At 50.1% G+C, this 23,557-nt stretch overlaps 1 long non-coding RNA gene across 1 annotated transcript; it reads right to left on the bottom strand.

The window, feature by feature from the left end:
* Nucleotides 1-9,277: 9,277 nt before the first annotated feature.
* On the bottom strand, nucleotides 9,278-17,677 carry LOC138848843 (uncharacterized). Its single transcript, XR_011386994.1, has 2 exons — nucleotides 17,073-17,677; nucleotides 9,278-10,760 (listed from the first exon to the last, which is right to left on the bottom strand). It is a non-coding gene; the product is annotated as an uncharacterized lncRNA (long non-coding RNA).
* Nucleotides 17,678-23,557: the final 5,880 nt, after the last annotated feature.

The raw sequence follows: 23,557 nt of genomic DNA, 5'->3' as shown, positions 1-23,557 counted from the left end.
ACTGCGCCGAGTGCGCCTTGAGAGGCGCCCACTAGGTGGCAGCACTGCGCCTCCGTCAGGCCCTGCCTCTGCCCTGAAGACCGGTTCACTTTCCCTCGTTCTTGAGAAAGGACTTTTCATATGTTTACAGTTGTGGAGGTGAGAGGGGTTAGCATTCACCATTTAACTTGGATGGAGAAATGTTTTTGACGATGCTGTCAAGAAGGACACGTGTGTACCCAGGAAGTGCTGTGCTTACAGCTCTGCAAGTCTTCACCGGCAGGGACATGGCCAGCGCCCCCGCCTGTTGAAGAGGATGTCCTGGGTGACACTGCCACGCTGCCTGAACCCCGCGAGTCGCCAAGTGCTGACCTGACCAGGAACACTGACAGCTGTCAGGGTTATCTACAAGACCGCTGGCACACCGAGTTCCTCACGAGGACAGCGCGGGCCTCCAACTCCTCTCCTCCTTCCCCTCCAGGGACTCGCACGCACCCCGGCCTCTCCGGTCCTCACAGCCTTGCCAGGCCTCCGACATCTTCGAAAGCTTCCTTTCCTGCATTCATGTATTTATGCTGTCTTGCAGGATCTGTCGCCGTGAGCGCTGTCAGTGTGCAGGGAGGAGAGCAGCTGGGCGGGAGGAACTGTCCCGCCTCTGCGGCCACATGTGGTCGCCCCTCCCACCCTCCCTCACACACAGGCCGTGGCAGCAAGCACTGGCGCGAGTCGGACGGTTCCTACACGTTCACCAGCCTCCTCCTGCTCACTTGTGGGTGTCTCTGTGTGAAGGTATAACAATAACCCCTAAGGTTCATGTTCACTTGCTTTTGGCATTTGTCTGCCTTTTAAAACTACATTGCAGAAACGAAGAGGGGCCAGCATTGTGGTGCAGCAGACTAACTGCATCCATGTCAGAGCGCCTGGTTCTGAGTCAAGGTCCCTCTAGTCCACTGGGAGGAGTGGGTGAAGACCAAGTGCTTGAGTTCCTGCCACCGCATGGAGTTCTGATCTGGTTCCAGCCCGGCTCAGCCCTCACTATTGCAGGCAGTTAGGGAATGAACAGAGGGAGAGGTCTTCCATCCGCTGGTTCACTCCCCAGATGACTGCAATGGCCGGAGCTGTGCTGATCCGAAGCCAGGAGCCTGGAGCTTCTTCCTGAGTCTCCCACATGGGTGCAGGGACCCGAGGACTTGGGCCACCTTCTACTGCTTTCCCAGGCCATAGCAGAGAGCTGGATCGGAAGTAGAGCAGCCGAGACTCGAACTGGTGCCCATATTGGATGTTGTCATTATAGGCAGCGGCTTTACCTGCTATGCCACACTACCGGCCCCAATAACTAAATAAATTTAAAAATTAAAAATCAACAAGGGAAGAATCAAATTTGCAAATTCTAGATTGAAATTGTACTTTAATTACTTAAATGAGTTTATTGGGATATCAGATGTATCTAGAGATTAGTAAACTGTAAGTTAAAAGAGAAACATCCAGTCTGGATGGAGAACTAAACAAATAAGAGTATGAAATAGTTCAGTGTGAACTGTTTATTCACAATTTAGACGCCAAGTCCTGAGGACATCCCCCCTACACCCACCAATTCTCCAGCACTGCCTGGCATCTCCCCGTTGATGTGGTTCTGATAACTGCCCAGCCAGCTCGTTTTCCACAGGGCTACCCCAGATCACAGGCCTATTGCAAGTAGGGGCTCTAGGCCACCCACACGCCTGTCCCACTTGGGGATTCCTGGGACTCCCTGACCAGGTCTGCGGTTGCTGGGATGGCTCACAGAGCTCAGGCACTTCATTTGCCATCACTGGTTCTTAGGAAGGATGCCGGTGGACAGCCAGGTGAGGAGGCCTAGGGACTGCTGCCTGGGAGGGTCCTGGCCATGGCAAGGGGATGCACCGCCCTGCCAGCACACGCTGTGCCAGCCGAGCTGGGTGCGTTCTGAACCCACCGTCTGGGAGTCTTGCAGGCTCCATCACATGAACATGACTGATGACATCATTGCCGTTAGAGATGGAGTCCCCAGCCCCTTTTTCCTCTCAGGTCAGGGTGCGGCCCGCCAGGCCTGTGAACACAGGATCTGTCTCCGTAGTAACCAGCCCCCCCCCCCGAAACTAATGAGGCACCCACCTCGTGAGCGTGTGCTCAGCCTGGCTGCGAGGGTCCCCATCGTACCTGCCTCTCAGGAAATCCCAGGGCTTCGCTTCTGTCAGCAGCCAGGACGGAGACAGCCGCTTATTTGTCAGCAACTGCACGTGCATTTCTCCTCCCCTTGGGCTTTCAGTAATGACCACGCCAGGCCTTCTCCCCGGTTCACACGTTGCCTTGTGCATCTGCGATACAACTTAAAAACAGGTAGCAACATTTTTTCAAAAAATAGTGTAAACCATCAACTCAGAGAATCAAGATGTATCACGAAACCTGAAGGGCACAAATCATAGTACAGCTCTGGAAACAGAGAGATGGACAAAGCCACACAGTAGGGGCGGAAAAGAAGTGTGCCATTTATAAGGGAGAAAGGTAAACCAGTGGCTGACTTCCCAGCTGTAACAACGGAAGCCAAACGACCACAGAGTGGCATCTGTGGGCAGTCACTCAAAAAATTCATTGGAAATTAAATTCGGGGCGGCGCTGTGGCTTAGAGGGTAAAGCCACCGCCTGCAGTGCCAGCATCCCATATGGGCGCCAGTTCGAGTCCTGGCTGCTCCACTTCCAGTCCAGCTCTGCTATGGCCTAGGAAAGCAGCAGAAGATGGCCGAAGTCCATGAGAGACTCAGAAGAAGCTCCTGGCTCCTGGGTTCAGCACAGCTCTGGCCACTGCAGCCAATTGAGGAGTGAACCAGCGGATAGAACACTTTCTCTCTCTCTCTCTCTGCTCTCCTTCTCTCTGTGTAACTCTGACTTTCAAATAAGTAAATAATTAAAAAAAAGATAATTTGGGGTAAATATTTGAAATCCATGCATATCCGGAAGCTCTTTAAAAAGTCTTGGAAATAAACAACACTTCAAAAAAAATTTTTTGTTGATTACTTTCACTTTGAAACGCAGAGAGAGAAAATTAGAGATAGAGATCTTCCATCTGCTATTTCACTCCTCAAATGACCAGAATAGCCGAGGCTGGGCTAGGCTGAAACCAGGAGTCCGAATCCCAGTCCAGGTCTCCTATGTGTGTAGCAGGGCCCAAGCACTTGAGCCCTCACCAGCTGCCTCCCGGGGGACTCACACAAAGGAAGCTGAATTAGAGGTGGAGTAGTCAGTATCCAAACCCTGGCTCCACTAGGGGATGCTGGTTTCCAAGCAGGACTTAACCACTATGCTAAACACTCACAGAATTTTTTCTGCCAAAATAAATGTGTTTTTTAATTTATGAGCATTTTGAAGTTCCCTGAGAGAAAGTAGCTGCCAACTTTGAATTTCACACCCAGAAACACAGCTCATCAAGTGGAAGAAAAATAAGCCATTTGTAGGACAAGCAAAAGTGGAGAGAATGTCAGATTTTAAAATTTTATTTATTTATTTAAAAGGCAGACAGACATAGATTCTGTACTAATTTTGTAAATTTTCTGCTATTAAATGCTTCCTATTTTTAAAATAATTTTTAATTTTATAAGTTTTAAATTGGCGGCAAAATTGTAAACATAGTGTAGAGAATTCCCATGTACCCACACCCGTTTTCCGCTATTGTCCATATCATTTTTTAAAGATTTATTTAATTGAAAGACAGAGTTATGGGGGCCAGGGGCCGGGGATCTTCCATCTGCTGGTTCAGTACCCAAATGGCTGCAACAGCCAGGAGCCAGGAGTCAGGAGCTTCTTGCAGATCTCCCACATGGGTATAGAGGTCCACAGACTTGGGCCATCTTCCACTGCTTTCCCAGGTGTGTTAGCAGGGAGCTGGATAGGAAGTGTAGTAGCCAGGACCGGAACCAAGGCCCAGAAGGGATGACACACCGACACACCACAGTGCAGGCCCCAGATTTAGCTTTTGCACCATTGAAGCCAAGGGCTACTTAGGAGACTGTGTGTACTGCTGATGGGGTGCTCACATGGGATCTGGTGTTGCAAGGTGGCAGATTAACCTGTTGCACCACAATGCTGCCCATGTTGTCTGTATCTTATAATTGTTAGGCTGTATTGGTTAGAATGGTGAAATACTGGCTTACTAATAATTATTAACTAACGCCATCATTATTCAGATTCCCAGCTCTAACCTGATGTCCACTCCTGTTGCGGGGTCGCACTCAGCACCACTTTGCACTGAGTCATCAGGTCTTGTTTAAAACGTGGCCGTTGCTCAGGATTTCCTCGTTTTTGATGACCTTGGTAGTGTGAGGAGTAGTGGTCAGATATTTTGTAGACGTTCCCTCAGGGTACATACTATCCATGTGACCACACCGCTGGACTGAAGTGGTCTGTGTGGATTTTCACAGTCCATTCACTGTCTCCCCTCTTTCCATGCTGTTTGTAATGAAGTCACTATGCACTGTGCACTTTGAAAAGACGGGGAGTTCTGTCTACCTGTGCCCCAGTTGTAATTCTCAGTCACCAATATGGGGAATATAGAGTAGTGCAGGAAAACACAGTAGAAACTAGTACAAAAGGAAATAATGGAAAAACTCGTGTTGATATGATTGGAAATTTAAATGAAAGAAACAATTTTCTAGATAAGCACCATGCATTAAAACTATAAAAGAATAAATAGAAAATTTGAATATACCCATATCTCTTAAAAACATAGAAACTGCTATTAAAATCACCCAGCATTGTTGACTACAGGATCGGATGTCTTCATGATAAATTTTTCTAAACTTTTCCTAAATGAATAACCAACCCTCTATCAATTCTTCAAGAGAATACAAAATGATAGAGTTCATTAGAGTGGAAATTACGATACCAATATTATCTAGGTTCCAGATCTGTCAATATAGGTGACTGGTCGTTGTCTCCCTTAAATATAAACTCAGATATGACTAACAAATATTAATAAGTGGGTTCATTGATATATAAAAGGATTAATATATCTAAACCAAGATTGTGTTAAATTCTAAAACCAGTTATTATAACTTTGCATGTAAAATGTTTTAAAATAGGTAAATGAAGACAGACATTTGATAAAATTCAACATTCATTAATTATTAAAAAAAATACTTCCTATCCAATCAGCAGTGGAAAATGATCTCCTCACTGTGGTGGGTGGTGCCATCAATTCCAACAGTAGCCTCACACCTAATGTGCATATACTGATGGCTCCCAACTCCAGACCAGGAATAACAGGAAGACAATCATTGTTAGCATATTTACTCAACATTTTATTAGAGTGACCTGTCAGTGGAATAAGTATTTTAAGTAAAGAAGTAAACGTTTCTCCATTTATAGATAAAATAAAACTATTAGATTTAGCAGGTGGGTTGGACAGGTTCCCTGCATTCAATGTTATTACAAAAAAGGATGCATTTTTTTTTTGCCAGAAAACTAAGATTTATATGGAGAAGAAGGACTTGCAATATCAAAGACTCTCGAGCGGCGAAGATGTGGATAGATACTACTGAGTATCAGGATCCGTTGGAAGGCTCAGGACTGGCAGTGTGCACACTGGGTTAAGTCTCCCCTGTGACACCCATATTAGAGTGCCAGTTCCAGTCTCTGCTACTTCCCTTCCAGTCTAGCTCCCTGCTAATGCCCCTGGAAAGGCAGCAGTAGATGCCCAGTTACTTGGATCCCTGCCTCCCACGTGGGAGACTAGAATGGAGTTCCTGTCTCCTGGCTCCAGCCTGTCCCGGGCTTGACTGGTGTGACCATTTAAGGAGTGACACCTAGCAGGTGGATAATTTATCTATCTATCTATCTATCTATCATCTAACCTATCTATCTCTGCCTTTCAAATAGATTAATAAATCTGAACAGAAAAGATTCATTGGAAAACTGAATGGGCATGGCCAGGTAGCACCAGCATGTGGAGGGAAGACAGGTCAATGGTTATGAGTCCAGGAAGAGAGCTCCCAGGGAAATGTGTTTTACAGTGAGAGACCTCAAATACCAACGGGAAAAGAGGAGGACTCAGTGCTGCTGAACTAACTGGAACAACTGTGAAGAACAGTCAGGATGGACTGTAAGTCTGCAGGTGCCAGTGAAACCATCAGGTGAGGATGCTGTGCTTGTTACTTGAAATGGGAAATTCAAGTGGATTAAATAGCCCTGGTTATAAAGGAAAAGTAACCTCAGTGTATCACAGACCCTACTAGTACTGCTTGAAAAGAGTCACTGAGAGGAAAAGATTTGCTATATAGATAGGTGTCCAGGAAATCACCCCGTGAAGACACTGTGTATAATTCCATGAAGAAAATATGAAAAGGGCGACAAGCAGGAGCATGCAGCCCAGAAGAGGAGATCCGCAGACGACCTGCGCACGTGTGCGAGGCTGTGCCACCCGTTAGTCCCAGGACAGCGGAAATGAAACACCGCGCCTTCCCCAACGACGGAAGGCTCAGAGCTGCTCTCGGAGTGTGAGTTTCTCTACCTGGGGGACTCTGCCTTCCTCTCTCACATCTCCACACACACACAGCACGAGCCGGGATTTCTCTGCCGGTCACCGCAGAGGGAGCGCCTGGCACGGAGCTGTGGCTCACAGTGGTTTCCCCTGGGGCTGGAGGTGGAGGGCAAAACCACCCACGTGAGCAGACGCATCTCTGGGAACGAGAAGCACTCAGTCCGGCTGACTAGAGCAAGAATCCAGCTGAGCGAATGACGTGGCCGTTCCGAGGCTGTGGGTCACCGTCTCACTAGGAGAGGAGGAGGGAGAGGGGATTTCCTTCTTCCGCACTCCACCCCATCACCTTCTCAGGGGTGTCAGGTGGTCCTTGGGCGGTCTGTGTCTGTCCACGTGGCCCTCGGACGACCTCTCTGTCTGCTTTGGTTTTGCTTTGCTCACTCTCTGCCTTTTTCCTGCACACTTGGTGCACAGCTCTCCCCCACTAGAACTGGGTGCTTCTTGGCACACCAGCCGAGGGCCTTTGCTTTGTGGCGATGTCACCAGGCCAGCCACTGCCATCCCCACGGACTTTCTCCTCCCCAGAGATCGGCTCCCTCTCCTGGTGTGCACACATGCCTGGCTGCCTCCGAGCCACTCGTCCTGGCTCTGAGCCCTCAGGTCTCAGTGTCACGACCTCCACCCACCGAACCTCACAGCCGGGCGTGGGCAGCTCTTCTGCTGATCTGTCTACCTCTCCCCTGGACTGTGAGCCCTGCTGCTGTAGGTTGTTCTGGCTTGGTCAGTGCTGCCTCCCTGGCTTGTGGAAGGCATTCGGTACAGCTGCTGAGTAGGTCAACCAGCGAGTCAATGAGGCTGATCACGACAGCCTGGAAAAGCTGGACGTGGTAGCTCTGTTTTCACCGTGGTCCTCTCCTGAAGGTCGCAGCAGTGACCTCCACTTACTGGGTTCTGCGGCAATGCCCCTCGCCAAAGGGCCTCTCTGGCGCTTTCCTCCCAGTCCGCCCGCCTGTACTCAGACCTGCAGCTCCAGTCAGTTACTTCTGATGTGGGCACAGGGACTGCTCTGGTGCTCCCGCCTTCACCTTTGTCGCTCCCCGTCTTCGTGGAGGAACGACACTAAGCCCTGCCTAGGCTTCATATCCGAGTCACGGCACCATTATGTCGCTCCCCGTCTTCATGGGGGAACGACACTAAACCCTGCCTAGGCTTCATATCCGAGTCACGGCACCACTATGTCGCTCCCCCTCTTCGTGGAGGAACGACACAGGACCCTGCGCTGTTCTTTCGTCTGCTCGGCCCTCCCCGGGTTTGCTGCTGGTTCTTCCCGGGTTGGCTACTATCCCTTCCACCTCCGTGGAAGGGCAGTTCCCCCTGGCCACATTCCCCACTTCCGCAGGGGAGCGGCACACCGCCGGCCAGCTTTCTCGGGGGCTGCACGGGTTCCCTTAGATGTTCCCCATAGATGTTCCTGGTGCATGCCGTCTCTCTCCTCCTTTATAGTCCTCCTCCGCCAATCCTAACTCGGCTGCCCACACGCCGAGCACGCTGCTCTCCTCCAATCAGGAGCAAGTCCTACAGTTTATTAGTTGAACTGGAGGCAGCTGTGCGGAAGCTGTTTACTTCTCTCCCAGCGCCATATTGTGGGAGAGCAGATGCATAGAATAAGTCTTAATTTCAGTAACTTAGTCCAGTCCGGATTGCTCCCCACAGATCCCCCTTTCTTTTTATTTTTTGGCGTTGATACGCGCCTGTCTTCGGTGTCCCGCGGCACACACTCTGCTCTACTTGCTAGAGTTGCCACAGGCTCTTACAAGTCCTATCAATCAGGAAAACCGAATCCGGGTCCTCTCTTCGCCATTGTGAGGAGGTTTTTAGGCGCTGATGCGTGCCTGTGTTCGGTGCCCTGCAGCGCATGCTCTGCTCTGCCCGCAGGGGCTTACAAAACCTATCAGGCAAACCGAATCCAAGCCTTCTCATTGCCGTATTGTGGGGGAGACTTATTAGTGTTGGTTTGTGCCTATCTTCGGTGACCTGCAGCTCATGCTTTGGTCGAGCTGCTTGCTGGTGCTTACCGCCTTAAATCAGGCAGACCGAATCCAAGCCTTCTCATTGCCTTTTTGTGGGGAGGCCTTACTGATGTTAATTCGTGCCTGTCTTCGGTGACCTGCGGCGCATAAGCTGCTAGCCGCCCAGGTGCTCATCGCCTCACTAATCGGGCAAACCGAATCCAAGCTCTCACATTGCAGTGTTGTAGGGAGGCCTTTCTATTTCTCTATTTCTCTATCTCCGGGCATTCCTATTTCTCCCATTTTACTTCTGTCTGCCAACATTCCCATTTCTCTCACTCCACTTCCAAACTTCTGTTTCTCCCCGCAGCTTCCCGCTGCCCGCCCCGAGGCTACTTCTCGGCGGCTTCCCAGCTGAGCTGCTTCAGCCCGCGCCTCTTTCATCTGCGCAGCTTCCCGGCTTTGTGCGGCTTGGCTTCGCGCGCTCCGCGGTCTCCACGCCCTTCGCGTCTGCACCACGGCCTACGCCAGCCCCGTTCCCTATCTATTCACGCCCCGTGCTCTCTCTGCACGCGGCGGCTTCCGCGAGTAACACAGCGTAGCTTACGTGTCCGCCACTAGCATTCAATCTAAGTTCCCCGGGCTAGCCTGGCGAATTCAACCCAGCGTACGTCTCCGCCCCACAGTTTGGCTTCCCGTCCTTTGCTCCCCGGGCTAATCAGACGGATCCCAACTGTAGGACCCCAAAAGCGGTGTCCTCTTGTGACGACCCCAGAAACACAGACTCCGGACCAGACGATGCAATAGAACAGGAGGTAATTTATTTCATTTGTACAAATGGGCCCCCTACTGCTGCAAGCAGCAAGCAAGTGAGAGGAGCCCCGAGCAGCTATCTCACACAGCTTTTAAAGGGCAAAACCACAAAATTAACATATTATAGGCTGGCGTAAGTTCATTGGATAATTTTCAGTAGCGGGCCTTGTATGGCAGTCTGAAGTGCTAATGTCGGTGGAAAAGTACTAGGTCAAAGGGATACATTAGGGGAGGGGGTTTCTAGGAGACAGGAGTAGGTTGCTACATGCCTTGTAACTTTCTTAGTTAACCTTGAGCAAGAGGAAGGAAGGGGCTTATCTACAAGGCGGGTGTTCTGTGTATCTCTGGTCAGTAGCTGACTGCTTTCTCTGTGAACCGGTTTACTCCCCATTTCCCAAGGCCGTCTCTGGAACGGTTTGTCTCAGGAGCCCCATTTTTTTTTTTTATGGTGGCTCTTGGCTCCTTTCATTCCCCCATTTTCTCTTTGAACTAATTTTAATCCTAAAATTGTGTGCCCGTTAATGAGGGGTTTCAATATGGTCACTGGTGGCCAGGGCTTGATACTGTTGTGTGAGGACTAATGCCTGTACGGTGGACAGCCTATCCTTAACAAACTGGAGCAGTCGGTTTATAATGCATGGCCCGAAGGTCAGGATTAGGAGCAGGATAATGAGGGGGCCTGCTATGGTGGAGAGCAAGGTTGTCAGCCAGGGCGACCTGTAGACTCTGGCCCCCCACACCGGTAAATCTGATCCCGCCTTCTACCATCCCTGGGGCACACATAAAATTCAAGCTGACGTAGTCGGCACCTTCGGTATCGGTGTCTGCACCCTAAAGGACCAGGCTTTCCACCTGGACCCGGTGGTTTCAGAGTGAGGCTGTCTTGATCGGGTAAATCCCAGGTATCTAGCCCCAGGACCATCTGGCATACGTCTGGGTGGAGAGATGGCCACCATGTCCCTGGGATGCGAATGTCGCTGGTGGACCAGGCCACGCTACCCGAAGGGGAGATCACTTCCCAGGTGAGCTTTCGTGGGGCATGAGCGTTTGAGAGGGACAAGCTGGATAGGGTGAGACTAGGATGAGTCATAAGTAGTACAAGCAACAGGCTAATGATTACAAACATTAGGCAGTCTTTGAAAGTCTTATCTTGAGGGGGTTTTGAGTGCGCTGGAGCGTCCATCTGGCTGAGTCGTCCGCGGGCCTTCTCCTTCCGGCAGTGCCTTCTTGACGTGGGAAGCGTGAATCCAAGCGGCGATCCCGTCGACCTTCACTGCAGTGGGAGTCGTCAGTAGCACCGTGTAAGGTCCCTTCCAACGCGGCTCGAGGGTCCTGGACTGATGTCTACGGACGTACACTGAATCTCCGATCTGGAACGGGTGTGGCACTGCAGGGCACTTGGATTGATACACTGCCGCTAGAGGTTTCCACACGTATTTTTGAATCAGCTGCAGAGCTCTCAGCCGGGTCTGCAGGCAGGGGGAAGTGGCATAAGAGTCAATACTAGGCCCCAACAAGTCAGCTATTGGGGGAGGGCCCCCATACAATATTTCATACGGAGTTAACCCGAACGCGGATGGGGTGTTGCGAGCCCGGAACAGGGCCATAGGTAATAGCTCAACCCAGTCTCTAGCGCCAGTCTCCATCATTAATTTAGTTAAGGTCTCCTTAACTGTTTTATTCATGCGCTCTACCTGTCCTGAACTCTGGGGTCTATACGCACAATGCAATTTCCAATCAATCCCCAGTACTTTAGCCACCAACTGACTTACCCGGGAGACAAAGGCCGGCCCATTATCGGATCCCAGTACCTTAGGCAAGCCAAACCGCGGAAAGATTTCTTCCAAGATTTTCTTGACCACCACCTGCGCTGTTTCCTTCTTTACCGGAAAAGCCTCTGTCCAACCGGAGAAAGTGTCTACAAATACTTGGTGCAAGAAGCTGCTCCCGTCCATATACCAGGTGACTGCATCTGACATGGGTAGATCGGTCAGGTCTTCTCGGGTCCCATGCATTTCGGCTAACACTTGGTGGCAGTCGTGGTCAACTTGTGATTCAGACCCCGGCTCAGGAAGCAGGGTGGCCGGGTTGAGCGAGGCAGCAGTCCCATACCGGATCCGTTCAGGGTTGAGCAGCATGGCCTGGTAGTGAGTGACCCTGGCGTTCGAGAGCCATCTATCTGGCGGTTGGCGGATGACGGCCTCGATGGCATGGGGTGCCACTATGGTGAGTGGTTGCCCCAAGGTCAATTTGTCCGAGTCTTTCACTAAGACGGCCACAGCCGCAATCATGCGGAGGCAAGGGGGCCACCCCGAGGCGACACTGTCCAGTTTCTTTGAAAAATACGCCACAGGTCTTTTCCAGGGCCCCAAATTCTGAGTTAAGACACCCTTTGCCACTCCCCCTTTTTCATCCACATAGAGGGTAAAGGGCTTAGCAGGGTCCGGGAGGCTTAATGCCGGGGCCTCCAAGAGGGCCCGTTTTATTCTGTCAAAGGCTAATTGTTGTTCCCTTTCCCAGATAAACGGGGAATTTGTCCTGGTCAGGGGGTATAGGGATGCTGCCATCTCCGCAAAACCCGGTATCCAGAGGCGGCAGAAACCAGCGCTGCCCAAGAACTCCCTGAGGTGACGAGCACTTTTAGGCGGCAGGATGAGCGCTACAGCCTTTTTCCGTTCCTCAGTCAACCATCTCCGACCCCCCTCCAATACGTAGCCTAGGTAGGTCACGCGTTGGGTGCAAAGTTGGGCCTTTTTCGCGGAAGCCCTATATCCCAGCTCTCCCAATCTACAAAGTAGGGCCTCTGTACCTCTGGTGCAACCCTGCTCAGTCTCTGCAGCTAACAATAGGTCATCCACGTATTGTAGGAGAGTCAATTCTGGGTGGCTTACCCGGAAGTCTGCCAAGTCCTGGTGTAGGGCTTCATCAAACAGCGTAGGGGAGTTCTTAAACCCTTGGGGAAGCCTGGTCCACGTCAGTTGTCCTGAAAACCCAGTCTCCGGGTCTTTCCACTCGAAGGCAAAGAGAGGCTGACTCTGGGGACTCAGTCTTAGGCAAAAGAAGGCATCTTTCAAGTCAAGCACCGTATACCAAGTTCGGGTCGGGGCCAGGGTGCTCAACAAGTTGTATGGGTTAGGGACCGTGGGGTGAATGTCCTCAGCCCTGCGGTTTACTTCCCGTAGGTCTTGCACTGGCCTGTAATCATTAGAGCCAGGCTTTTTGACTGGTAACAAAGGGGTGTTCCAAGGTGACTGACAAGGTTTCAAAATGCCCAATTTTATCAGTCTCTGTATATGTGGTCGAATTCCACTCTTCGCCTCCGCAGCCATAGGATATTGGCGGATTGATACGGGAGTGGCCGTGGGCTTCAGGTTTACTATCACCGGGGGCTGTCTGATAGCCAGCCCTACTCCTCCCGTTTCCGCCCAAGACTGGGGAAATTTAGTAAGCCATTTAGATGTTACTTGGGACTGAACTGATAGAGGGTTTTCGTGAAGGCGGTACTCGTCTTCCAGCTGGAGGGTCAACACATGGAGGGGTTGGCCTGCAGGGCCAACTACTGTGGCTCCTTTGTCTTGGAAATGGATCTGGGCTCCAACCTTTGAGAGCAGATCCCTTCCCAGCAGGGGGTATGGGCAGTCCGGCACTAGTAGAAACGAATGCGTGACACGCCCTGTTGCCAGGTCGACTTTGCGTTCAGTAGTCCATTTGTACAATTTTCCTCCAGTGGCCCCCTGGACCCATAATGTCTTGGAACTAAGGGGGCCTCCGGCCGTTGTGAGGACCGAATGTTGGGCTCCCGTATCGACCAGGAAGGTGACTGGCCGGCCTCCCACTTTTAGAGTTACCCGGGGCTCAGGGGGAGGCGCCTGGCCCTGACCTACCTATTCGTCGTCTTCCAGTGCCAGGATGGGCGTCGCTCTCCGCTGGCTCCTTGGCTGCCCCTTGTTCGGGCACTCCTTAGCCCAGTGTCCTCTTTCTTTGCAGTATGCACACTGGTCTCGGTCCAGCCATGGCCTCCGTTTGTCTCCCAGGTCCCTATCTTGTTTCCCTTTTGCCTGCTTTGATCCTGTAACTGTGGTGGCTAGAATTTTAACTAAATCTTTATTTCTTCTCTTATCTCTCTGCTCTTCCCTGCGTTCTTGCTCTCTGCGTAGTCTTTCTTCTCTTTTTTTCTTTTGTTTCTCTTTTATTGAAAATTCTTTCTGCCTCCTTAACTAGGTCCTGCAGCGTATACCCCTGCAACCCCTCTAGCCTCTGCAGCCTTGTGCGGATGTCCGGGGCCGATTGCCCAATGAAGGACATGATCACATCGGCCTGCCGGTCAGGGGCCTGTGGGTCAAAGGGAGTATACATTTCATATTCTTCCATTAGCCTTTCTAAAAATCCTGCCGGGGTTTCCTCACTACCCTGCACAATCGCACGTACCTTGGCCAAATTGGTGGGGCGCCTTCCTGCCCCTTGGAGCCCTGTCAGGAGAACCTGGCGGTAGAGACGGAGTCGTTCCCTACCCGCTGCCGTATTGAAATCCCAATTGGGTCGAGTCAGCGGGAACACCTCATCAATCTCATTAGGCAGCTGAGTGGGGCGGCCGTCCTCCCCCGGCACATTTCTACGGGCTTCTGTGAAGACCCGTTGCCGCTCTTCCGTGGTCAGAAGGGCCTGTAAAAGCTGCTGACAATCATCCCAAGTGGGTTGGTGGGTTAACAAAACCGACTCGATCAGTCCCGTGAGGGCCTGCGGGTCTTGCGAAAATGGGGGGTTGTGGGTTTTCCAATTGTAAAGATCTGACGCGGAGAAAGGCCAATACTGAAGCTCCCCCCCCACCGAGCGTAATGGGAAAGCCTGGGATGCCGCCCAAAATTCCCCCCCCCCCTTCTGCTCCCGGCGAAGACGCAGGCGGGTGCTTGGTGGCGAGGGGTCTCGTTGGGAAGTGGGTTCTGATTCCCCTGAGTCTTGGACTGTAGAATCCGGGGACGGGGCGGAGGGAGGCATCTCCCCCGGCACCGGACGGTTATATGGCGGTGGGGGGGTCCATGAAGAGGAGGTCCTCCTGTCCGTCCGAAAGGACCGGTGGACATGCAGATTTTAATGATTGGAGTTCTTTCAGAGGATAAAGACCTGAGGTTGGCGGGGGACCTTGTGCTGGGGTCTCTGCTGGAACTGGGGTCGAGGGAGTTAAGGGGGGGGAAGGGTGGAGCCCAGAACTCTCATCAACTCCCTCCTTAGCTTTCTGCTGGTGGTCTTTGATGGCTCCGGGTGTGATGAAAGGCTTAACCCACAGCGGGGGCTTCCGGGTCAAGTCTTCCCACACCATAATATAGGGTACTTGTCCTGGGCGTCCCCCGTCACCCTTGCGGCAGACTTGGTCTTTAATCTGCGAAATTAAATCGAGGTTAAAAGTTCCATCTTTTGGCCACCCAACACCGAGGGTGGGCCATTCGGAGGTGCAGAGCGTCACCCACTCCTTCTTGCGGATTTCCATCGACAAACTGCGGGCGATCTCCCGAACCTCCTTCCAGTGTCCTAGAGTCAGACTTAAAGGAGTTGTTAATTGTAGTCTTCAGGTAAAACACACCACTGATGTGCTCTATCCGCTGCTGTAAATACAGATGTTAGCATCAGGGCCACACGGCCCAGGGAGCAATTGCAGAAAGGCATGTTGGTTACACGGAAAAACCCATCCCTTAGGAGCCCTTGTCCCATACCAGTACTGGATCAGGTCCATTCCATTGATTGGTGATAGGATCCCTCCATTTCACCACTGCTCTTTTTACAGCTGTTTTTAAGCAGTTAGAATTTAACAGAGACATCAAGAGAACATAATAGATTACTTTAACTCATTGCTTTAACAGAGGATCAGATTTTGATTTTATGTCAAAGAAAATAACCAAAGATTTCTTCTTCCCATAACATTTTGCGACTTTCTCACACCTTCTGTAACTTGCTCAAACCTTTCTCTTCTCCCCCCCCCTTTTTTTCATTCCAGTATAAACCAGCCATTAAGATATGCAGATAACAAAATCCATTCTCACCTCCCCAAAGCCTATAGTTCATCCCCCTTTTCCACCGGCACTGATAGCAAAACCTCAATAACTTGTGGAGGCTGTGCACTCCGTAACTTGCCATCCCAATTCTCACTCGATTCTGAGCAGAGAGCCCATTCCTTCACCAAAGAGGCGAACTGAAGGTCTTTTCAGCCAGGAACATCACAGGTTACACATGCAACTTCAGTTTTTCTTTTAAAGAAAGGCATTGCTTTGCATACTTGCAGATCCTGCCAACTATGCCAATTTGTGACAGTAAATTACTTTTTAGCTGTCTGCTGTGCACAGACTTAGTTACTTTTAATCTGCAAGAAATACGCTGCAAGCCTTGTAGTGCACACTAAAATTATTTACAGGAAAGATGGTAAAGGAGCATAGATTAACAGAATGTTGCAATAAACATGGCTCCATTGCTTTAATGATATTATAGCAAGATGGTCCACTGATCCCTGTAGGGAGGGCCTGAGGCTGGCCCCGCTTCCAGTTTCCTGAACTCTGTTTTTTAATGAATTACCTTTTTTATCAGTTTTGGAGTGACACTTATTGGCCCAATGCCTTTCCCTTTAGCACTGGAAGCAAATCCCAGGAAGAGCCTTATTTTGATTTTTGACTTCTGGACAATTTTTGTACATGTCCCTGTTGCCCACATTTATAGCACCCTCATTTATCAGGCATAGCCCTCCTTGATGATTTTTGTAATGACATACCAAGCAGAGCGTCAGGTCCTGAATGTCCTGTTATTAATTCATTTTGTTAATTTCTCATTAAAGGGACTGTCACAGAACACCTCAATCACAGTAGCCAATTGATCATGTCCACGTTGTACTTATGTTTTGTAGAATTTACAGTACTGTGGGCATCACTAGGCAATCTTCACACAGCTCCGGAGAAGGATCCATACTGAGAATTAAACATTATTAGTAATCATCACGGGCACATTTAACATTCAGCTTGACTGCGTGTTCCCCCCGAATGAAACAGCAGCAACAGAGGCTTGCTCCGGCTCCCCCCTAAAGCCTCCAAGGACAAGGGTGGCTCATTGCCAAGATTTTAGGCAAGCAGTGCGTCCCATCTCGGGTCTTGGCCAGAGAGCCGAGACATGAAGCATGCCCACCTGTTTATCAGAAAACATTCCTTTATCCTCCTCCCCGGGAACTGGCCAGGCTCCCAAGGAGCAGGAGAAGGTCATTCGGCAGCAAAGTTTCTTGGTTACCAGAGCCAAATCTAGGTACAAGCCTCTCCAGCCCAAAAATTTGTCCTTACATTTGGCCCTAGAGTTGCATTGAGAGGTAGACATAATTAACACATTATAAGAATACAATACACATTTTTCATACAAGTATACATCTAGCAATCAAACACAACAATAAAAACAGATGGGGGAGACAGTAAGAGATAAAGGACAACAAAAACAGTGACACACAGAACATAAATCACAAGCCGCGCAGCAACAGACCGAGACAAAACCAAAACCAGAATTTCAGAAGGGAGCGGCCGTTTTGGCCAGGCTCTCCCTTTGAAGAAGGGAAACACTCTCTTTCCCTCCTTCCCAGACCACCACTGGAGCGTCCCCCAGGGTTGGACCAGGGGCCTCACGACACGTCTGTCTTCCCCTTTGGTCCAGTCAGTACTGAGCCTGTACAGGCGCCCCAGGACAGATTCCACGTCGTCCTGGCAGACAAGGACAAACAGTACAAACCACAGTTACAATAATACACAAGTAAGCAAACTTACCTCCGTCTGGCCGATGGAGTGTGGGAGTCTGGGGCCCCCCAAATCCCGGACGAGCCCCCAGATGTAGGACCCCAAAAGCGGTGTCCTCTTGTGACGACCCCAGAAACACAGACTCCGGACCAGACGATGCAATAGAACAGGAGGTAATTTATTTCATTTGTACAAATGGGCCCCCTACTGCTGCAAGCAGCAAGCAAGTGAGAGGAGCCCCGAGCAGCTATCTCACACAGCTTTTAAAGGGCAAAACCACAAAATTAACATATTATAGGCTGGCGTAAGTTCATTGGATAATTTTCAGTAGCGGGCCTTGTATGGCAGTCTGAAGTGCTAATGTCGGTGGAAAAGTACTAGGTCAAAGGGATACATTAGGGGAGGGGGTTTCTAGGAGACAGGAGTAGGTTGCTACATGCCTTGTAACTTTCTTAGTTAACCTTGAGCAAGAGGAAGGAAGGGGCTTATCTACAAGGCAGGTGTTCTGTGTATCTCTGGTCAGTAGCTGACTGCTTTCTCTGTGAACCGGTTTACTCCCCATTTCCCAAGGCCGTCTCTGGAACGGTTTGTCTCAGGAGCCCCATTTTTTTTTTTTTTATGGTGGCTCTTGGCTCCTTTCACAACCAGGCTCACGTTTCAGCTTCTGGTTTCAACTTTTCGCCCCCTATTCCCGGGCTAACTTGAGAATCCCAAAGTGGCTTTCATATCCGCCTCGGCCTGCCCCCCACGGCTTCAATTTCCCTAACACTTTTCTCTACCCGGTATGTTTCCCCAAGCTTTCCTCCAACAATACTCCTCCCTCATTTCTCCTGGCCTCTCCCCACAGTCCGCGTCCGAGTCTGTTTGTTCTAGCTTTCACTTTCGCTTTCGCCCTTAGAGATTTCTCCCAGCTTCCCCCCATAGTGCGTATACGAGTCTATGCCTAGGCTTTCAACAGCTTCTTCCGGCACCTCTTTTCGTCCGGCTTTTCCCTAGGCTGTTTGCTAGTCTCTCTCTCCGGTAATTTCCCAGTTCTTCCCGTTTCTTCCCTCCTAAGTTTGCTATCCGTCCTAGGTTTCCTATCCGAGTCATTTCTTCCCTCCTAAGTTTCCTATCCGCCCTAGGTTTCCTATCCGAGTCACGGCACCATTATGTCGCTCCCCATCTTCGTGGAGGAACGACACTAAGCCCTGCCTAGGCTTCATATCCGAGTCACGGCACCATTATGTCGCTCCCCGTCTTCATGGGGGAACGACACTAAACCCTGCCTAGGCTTCATATCCGAGTCACGGCACCACTATGTCGCTCCCCCTCTTCGTGGAGGAACGACACAGGACCCTGCGCTGTTCTTTCGTCTGCTCGGCCCTCCCCGGGTTTGCTGCTGGTTCTTCCCGGGTTGGCTACTATCCCTTCCACCTCCGTGGAAGGGCAGTTCCCCCTGGCCACATTCCCCACTTCCGCAGGGGAGCGGCACACCGCCGGCCAGCTTTCTCGGGGGCTGCACGGGTTCCCTTAGATGTTCCCCATAGATGTTCCTGGTGCATGCCGTCTCTCTCCTCCTTTATAGTCCTCCTCCGCCAATCCTAACTCGGCTGCCCACACGCCGAGCACGCTGCTCTCCTCCAATCAGGAGCAAGTCCTACAGTTTATTAGTTGAACTGGAGGCAGCTGTGCGGAAGCTGTTTACTTCTCTCCCAGCGCCATATTGTGGGAGAGCAGATGCATAGAATAAGTCTTAATTTCAGTAACTTAGTCCAGTCCGGATTGCTCCCCACAACCTTCAGCAATTAAGGTCAGGGATTTTTTAAAGCAGGAAGGATGAATTATCTTGTGGTTTATCATTTATTTTAATTTGCTATTTTTCTTGCGGGTGCATTTTTTACCGTTTTAATACATGTTTAGGTGCAGTGAAGCTCAGGAGAAAGTAATTTCTGAACTCATCATACCCAACAGTTTTCTTTCCCGGCACTGTGAAGAGTCCCGTCTAATTCTTCTGTTGGGCTGGCTGAGAAATTCATGAACTGATAGAGTGGGGTTTCTTCCAGGTGTTCTAGATAATGAGGTGGGTGACATCATGTTTAACGTGCAGGATTCAACCCCTGAAAAATCATTTACAAAATCACCCGTTGAGTCTTATCACAGGAAAACAGGTTCAGAAAGCCCTTAGTTTCGAGAGCCCCTGGAAGTCAGTCCCTGTGCTGGACTCTCGAATGCATTTGAAGGAGTTTGTGCATGGAAAAGCTGCGGAGCACTGAAATGTGTAACCCGGCTGCCAGCCACAGCGTGGCCACGTGGAAGCACACTCTTTGCTGCTGTTGTCAGTGGGTCACTGGGCCAGAGAGACCCTCACTGGCCAGTCCCCTTGCGCTATTTCCGTAGCCCTCCTGCAGTCTCTATTCAATCTTCTTGGCTGTCCAATAATTACATCTTCAGTGTTGCTAATGTGACTGGACAAACCACGAATACAATGAGAATTTTACAAGGTTGGCTTGTCATTGCAATTACTACCATAAAAAAAGAACACGAAACCAAGTTCTAAAGTGCTGATGACAGTAGGCAGTGGAAGAGTGTCCCACACCTGAGAGGCAAACGGGTCATCCCCTGCTAAAGACTGGGGGGGTGGATGCCTTTGAGAAGATGGCCCGGAGAGGGCGCCGGGGGTTCCTGGACTGCTGTCCAGTTTCATCCTTGGATCACAGAACGTGCAGTTGTTGGAAAACAGAGGAGGAAGAACGTCATAGAGTTTAGGGATCTTTGCACAGATTTATATTCATTTTCACCTAACCTTGAGTCTCATTTTGGTAACTCATGGGCTTTTGTTATGTTGGGCAAATGCAGGACCCTCTACACACCATAGAGTTGTATGTTAGATGGATGTCCATGCACACACATGCGCACCCCAGTGCTGGGTCAGCAGCTCACGCGCACAGGCAGCACACGTGCCTGGTGCCCACCCCCACTCCATCCTGTGCTGAGGCTGCTCTGGCCGGATGCCATTACATGTTTCGCCCATGCAAGTCACATTTCTTTCTCAGACTTCATGCTCGACACATTCTCTAAGTAACATTTAGTTTTAGTTTTCCACAACTTGTTCTCCATCTCTTGCTGTAAATGCGCAGCTATGAGGCCATGCGCTGTGACCATAATAAAGGCATCCTACCTTCCTTTCCTTTTCACATTTTAACTAACAAAATCCACCTGCTAATGCTGTGAAGTTACCCATGACTAGTCCCGTGAGGTACCCAGTACTAGTCCTGTACATTGGAAGGTTTACCTGAGAATTCCAGGGACCTCCTGACAGGGCAGACCTCGCCAGACTCACCTGACGGAGGACAAGCTCCAGGAACTCCACCAGCTGACTTTCCTGGAGGACCATCAGAACGGAGACTGACAACTGCCTTGGTATCAACTGACCGAATTCATTTTTGTATAACCGCCCCTCCAGCTATCCCTTTTCCCTTTACAAATCCTTTCTGCTGGTCTGTTGGGTGGAAAGCGCACATTTTACATCGCTCATTCACCACTCCTCCGGCTTCTTGAGATAAACCCTCTCCTCTCGCCTATCTCATGGTTGAATTGGCTATCCAAGCTTTGAGCAGCAAGGGCCTGATCATTTGTCTCGTAACAGTCAACGCAAACGTGCACACACGGGAACACACAACTACCAGTCACACAGTAATCCCCGTTTCAGCTTTCGAGTTGCCATGGCTGTACTGTTTGATATTTCCACCAGTGCTGAAGTGTTCCAGTTTTTCTACATTTTTGCCAGCACTTGTCTTTTTCTGTTGTGTTTTGTTACTGGGTGCAGAGGGGAGGGCGTTTGCCAGAGCGAGTTCCGTGGGTTCTTTTCCTCAGCTTGGTAGAGAACTCAAAAGCCAGAAACAATTTGCAAAGAGGCAGAAACTTTTATTTGACAGAAAGGAAACTTTTATTTGATTGGCAAGTGACAGAAAAAGTGTCTGGTCTGAGAGGAGCCCAGGCGGAGGGCCCGAGAGACACTGGCTTGGAGGAGGTGTCTGGGTTTTCAAGCCATTACTGCTTTCTCGTTGGGTCATTCTGTGGGGTGCCCATTGGACAGGGGGCTTCACATGCGTATGTTGATTGGCTTGGAGCTCATGGAGATGCAGGGGTCTCCTGGAGACGACCTGTCTCCCCCTTAAGGACCCAGCCCCCGCCTCTGCTAGCTCTGCATGGAAGATTGCAACCAACTTGAAGGCATGATTTAAAACCACAAGGGTCACACGAGATAGCTGGGATCTCCTGGAGCCAGCCTGATTCTCCTCAGGGGCTCAGCCCCTTCCTCTAGCCCTGGAGGCGTGACTTAAAGCCATGAGGTCACACGTGCAGCTCAAGGAGCCGCTAGTGGGGGAGATGCCGGTCGGTCTGGAGGCAGCTTTCCAGGCACAGCTGGCAGCCTGCGTGTGTGGGACGTTCTGCCTGTGTCTGAGGGCCCACAGACCCCAGCCCCACTGGATGGCCTCATGTTTGATTTTGCTTCTCAACAAGAGCCATTCCAGTGGGTGTGGAGGTTCCTGTTGGGTGTGAAGTGGTATCTTATACTGCATTTGCATATTTATAGCTTGGAAATTGAAGCTCAGATGAAAGGATTCCCTCTCTGTGTTTCCGCATGTGTTCTATGTGTTTCTGTATGTGTATGCGTTGTCTGCGTGTGTTCTATGTGTTTCTGTATGTGTATGTGTTGTCTGCGTGTGTTCTATGTGTTTCTGTATGTGTATGCGTTGTCTGTGTGTTCTATGTGTTTCTGTATGTGTATGCGTTGTCTGCGTGTGTTCTATGTGTTTCTGTATGTGTATGTGTTGTCTGCGTGTGTTCTATGTGTTTATGTGTATGCGTTGTCTGTGTGTTCTATGTGTTTCTGTATGTGTATGCGTTGTCTGCGTGTGTTCTATGTGTTTCTGCATGTGTATGCGTTGTCTGCGTGTGTTCTATGCGTTTCTGCATGTGTATGCGTTGTCTGCGTGTGTTCTATGCGTTTCTGCATGTGTATGCGTTGTCTGCGTGTGTTCTATGCGTTTCTGCATGTGTATGCGTTGTCTGCGTGTGTTCTATGCGTTTCTGCATGTGTATGCGTTGTCTGCGTGTGTTCTATGCGTTTCTGCATGTGTATGCGTTGTCTGCGTGTGTTCTATGCGTTTCGGTATGTGTATGCGTTGTCTGCGTGTGTTCTATGCGTTTCGGTATGTGTATGCGTTGTCTGCATGTGTTCTGTTTCTGTATGTGTATGCATTGTCTGCGTGTGCTCTATGTGTTTCTGTATGTGTATGCATTGTCTGTGTGTTCTATGTGTTTCTGTATGTGTATGCGTTGTCTGCGTGTGTTTTATGTGTTTCTGTATGTGTATGTGTGTTGTCTGCGTGTGTTCTATGCGTTTCTGTATGTGTATGCGTTGTCTGCGTGTGTTCTGTTTCTGTATGTGTATGCATTGTCTGCATGTGCTCTATGTGTTTCTGTATGTGTATGCATTGTCTGTGTGTTCTATGTGTTTCTGTATGTGTATGCATTGTCTGTGTGTTCTATGTGTTTCTGTATGTGTATGCGTTGTCTGCGTGTGTTTTATGTGTTTCTGTATGTGTATGTGTGTTGTCTGCGTGTGTTCTATGTGTTTCGGTATGTGTATGCATTGTCTGAGTGTGTTCTATGTTTCTGTATGTGTATGCGTTGTCTGTGTGTGTTCTATGTGTTTCTGTATGTGTATGTGTTGTCTGTGTGTGTTCTATGTGTTGTCTGAATGTGTCTCCTCAACTTTTATACACTGAAGCCTCATTAGTGGTGGTGTTGGACATGGGTGCTTTGGGAGGTGAGCAGGTCACCGGAGCAGAGCCTCGAAAGAGGACCTGCGTCCATGTAGAGACCCAGAACTCCCATCCCCTCCACCACCTGCCACACCAAGGGAAGGTGGCCGGGGCTGACGTTGTGACTTAGTGCCTGAAGCCACTCCTGTGATGCCAGGACCTATTTGGGCACCAGTTTGAGTGCTGCTGCACTTTCAATCCAGCTCCCTGCTAATGACTGGGAAACGCAGTCAAAGACGGCCCAAGCATTTGGGCCCCTGCCACCCATGGGGGAGATCCAGATGTAACTCATGGCCCAACACTGGCCATGTGGCCTTCTGTGGGGAGTGAACCAGTGGATGGAAGCTCACTTGCTCCCTCTCCTCTCTCTCTGTGACTTTCAAATAAATAAAACTTTTTTTAAAAGGAAAGAAGGCAAACCAGTACAGTGATTTAGCTGTCAGTATTTTCATGCTTCTGTGACTGCCAGATCCCACAAGCTTGGGCACGAAGCCTCTGAGGACACAGCTGTTGTTTGGCATGATTGGGGCTGTGTTGATTTCATTATAATTTAAAGAGAATCTGAAAATACTCACTATAGAAAAGAAAGCCACAGTAACCGCATCCTGGAGAACGTCAGCTAAACGTATTCTCAGTTCCTTCCACGGCTCCCAGTGAGTGCCGGGACTTGGAACCGGTTTATGATGAGCGAACGCTAATGAG

This window comes from Oryctolagus cuniculus, chromosome 2, assembly GCF_964237555.1.
Source record: "Oryctolagus cuniculus chromosome 2, mOryCun1.1, whole genome shotgun sequence".
In the NCBI taxonomy this organism is placed as follows: Eukaryota; Metazoa; Chordata; class Mammalia; order Lagomorpha; family Leporidae; genus Oryctolagus; species Oryctolagus cuniculus.
This window is presented reverse-complemented; position numbering and strand designations above follow the sequence as displayed.